Raw genomic sequence first — 3,288 nt, 5'->3', positions numbered from 1 at the left:
CCATTATAGACATGGGGATAACTAATTTTTAAAGGCTGTGGCAGAGGATCATAAAATACTACTGTCCATGGTGCTGACTTATCAGAAGTCCTGGGTGCTTTAGCAACAATTTTAATATCCCACACTTTTGTGTGTGTGTGTGCCATTTCCAATTCCATACTGAAGCTGGGACAATGTTTCCACCTACTCTAGAAATCATGTAGGCAGATACTGTCCATGAGACCTCAAGCAAGGAAGCCTCAACCTTTGTTGTCACTTTGCATAAGACTCTTCAACATGACCAAGAGTTTCTTTACATCAAATTTGAATTGTGTTGGTGGTGGAGATTTTTTATTTTAAATTTTTACAAAAAATGACCAATTGAGGAACTTAGCCTCTGTACCAGCAGGTAAGCCAGCACTGTAGTCCTAATGTTAAATCTGCTCCTGGTCAGGGTTTTTGTTATTGGTCAAATTTGCCAATAAACATTAATTGAGGATCTACTATGTGTCAGACACAATGCTAAGCACTAAGGATACAAATATGAAAAATAAATATAGTCCTTAAGTATAGTCTAATCCCATGATTGAAAGCTGATTAGAAGTGAAGAGATGGCTAGCCTTGGAATCCTCTTTAAATGAGACCTTCAGAAGGGTTCTTTGTCCCACTCTCCAGCCCCCTCCAATCAGAGGGGCAGAAGTACTGAGGGTACTGAAGAGATATCAGTACCAAATCTAATGTGATATTACAGGATTGTGAGTTTCTGGATGAGGAGGATCCAGATTAGGTGTATCTTGTTTTCCATATCTGGAAGAATAGAGTTCCATGTTGGAATAAATTCTCTCTCTCTCTCTCTCTCTCTCTCTCTCTCTCTCTCTCTCTCTCTCTCTCTCTCTCTCTCTCTCTCTCATCTATATTTTTTGAGGTAGTGTTCAGCTACTTGAGCCATTGGTGACTTGGAGGTATGGACTGCAAGTTGGACCTCAACCACATCTACTCTGTCTCTTGATTGAGTCACATTGATGTGAAACCCCACACCCCAGTTATCTGTGGTAAGAGTCAAATTATAAAGAGATACAAGAGCTTTCATGGTGGCTGATTCACCATGGTCACTGGTATTTGCTTTGTCAGAAGTGTCTTTCTCCACTCATAGGGCCTTGACCATGATCACATAGAACCACAGGGAGGATTCTTAAGTCTGGGCTTGTCTAAGGGCTTGAAACAACCTTGATAAGAGCTATGAATGTAGCAAGACATGACACCACTAATTATACTTTTTCACTGAGAAAATTGTTATAGTCAGAATTTAATCTTAGAGAAAAATGGGATGCCCTGTATATCAAAGATAGAAGTGAAAGATTTATTTTTATATCATAGGCAAGGATATTTAAAGTGTTTGTGTCATTTAGAAGATCTCATGGATACTTATTAAGATCCAGGGAATATTTCCCAAGACTCTAAGTGGTTTTTTTGGTACAATTATTAGTTTTTTCTATTGCTTAATTCTGTGACAATGCCATTTCTGAAGCCAGTCCCATTTTTTCTACCTTCAAATTATATTCTCCTCTCTATCTTTGAATAGTATATCTTTTCCCAAAGTATGGGAAATGCAAAGGTGGCTCCTGGTAGGTTGAAAAATTATTGAATTTGTTTTATGTGTTTTGAATAAAGAAGAACATAAAAAGATGCTAATCCTCACAGCTTCCATTCACTAGCTTTGTCCTCATATTAATTTCATTGTTATTATAATCTTAATTATTTTAATTCCTTCTTCTGTTATTTTACCAGAACTCAAGAGAACTAGGTTCTAAGTCCATAACTATTGTTGCGTGACTTTGGGGAAGCCACCATAGTTCTCTTGGCTTCATTTTCTGTAAGTGTAAATGAGAAGGGTGAGCTGTACGATCTTAAGAATCTTACCAGTTTCTAAGTTTATGATTTGTTATTTTTGGATTATTGATTATCAACCAATGAAGGAATATGATTTCTATTCCCCACCCCACTCCTTGGTAGGTTTAGTCATGTCTGATGAGGTTTTAATGTGTAAACAAGATTATACTCTGATCTTTTTAAGAGTTTGGGTCATATATATAACTGAGTTGAGAAGGAAAAAATATGATTGGAAGACAAAATAAATTAACTTACAATACTTCTGGGGGATTTAAGTAGTTCAGCCCAAAGGACTCTGAGCCTGCAAAGCTATGAGCAATGGTAAAGTGGTAAAGTGAGCTAACTACTGTGGTAAGCAGGGAATGTCTTTCTCATCTTTCCTTGTTCCCAATTGATCTTAGTGTCTAGTAATCCAGGACGGACCAATATTTAGAATTAAAAGCTAGAGACATCATCAGCCGGGTGTCACCTGTGGAGGAGATCCCTAGTCTCGCTTCCTTCACCCATCTCAGCCATGTTGCTTTAAAGGAAAACTATTGGACCAGTAGGAGACACCACAACCAGCTAGAAGCAGAGGCATACACTCTAGAAAGATGTGAGTACAGGGAAACAATAACTCAAGAGATGAAGCAACTTCAATGAGCAAGACTTCTTACTATTGAAAGTGAAACTAAGGGGCAGCTAGGTGGCTCAGTGGATAGAAAGCCAAACCCAGATTCAAAACTGGTCTCACATACTTTCTGGCTGTGTGACCTTGGGAAGTCACTTGACCCCATTTGCCTAGCCCTTACTATTCCCCTGCATTATAACAATATTTAGTATGGATTATAAGGCAGAAGGTAAAGATTAAAAAAAAGGAGAAAATCAGCTGAGGAAAGATGCACACCCTGGCAGCCCTGCTGAGACACCAGTCCTGAAGAAGCACAGCATCCGAGGGGAGCTGTATGAATGTTCTATAGAGAAAGAACTTCTAGTCTTTGAACTACTGAGTTGTCTTTGCCATATTCACATCATACATCTGTGCCTCATTACCATTTTTTTAGGTTTGTGCCTACCCATGGATTTTGTGTGTATTTGTGAAAAACATATTCCATCTGAATAAAGGCATTTTTCTAAAAGCTATTTGTGTTTACTTACTCTTCATGGGAAGCAAAGCACTGGGGGCTCATGAACTACAGTTTAAGGAGCCTAGAAGAATATGGACAGAAAGGGTTACCTTTAGAAGTGGCAGCTGCCTTTTGAGTACCAACTTATAAGTTCAAGTGCAAGTTGAGTGAGTGTTTGTTACACCAGTATACAATTATTTTTAGGATAACTTATTATCTATGGGCATATATTTTGCCTATGTGCATCATGATCTCTTGATCAAGTTTCCTACAAGAACATAAGGATTGTAAGCCTAGTGTGGTGCCAATCTAT

This window comes from Gracilinanus agilis, chromosome 2 (genome assembly GCF_016433145.1).
Source record: "Gracilinanus agilis isolate LMUSP501 chromosome 2, AgileGrace, whole genome shotgun sequence".
NCBI classification, from domain to species: domain Eukaryota; kingdom Metazoa; phylum Chordata; class Mammalia; order Didelphimorphia; family Didelphidae; genus Gracilinanus; species Gracilinanus agilis.
Note: the sequence above shows the minus strand (reverse complement) of the source record.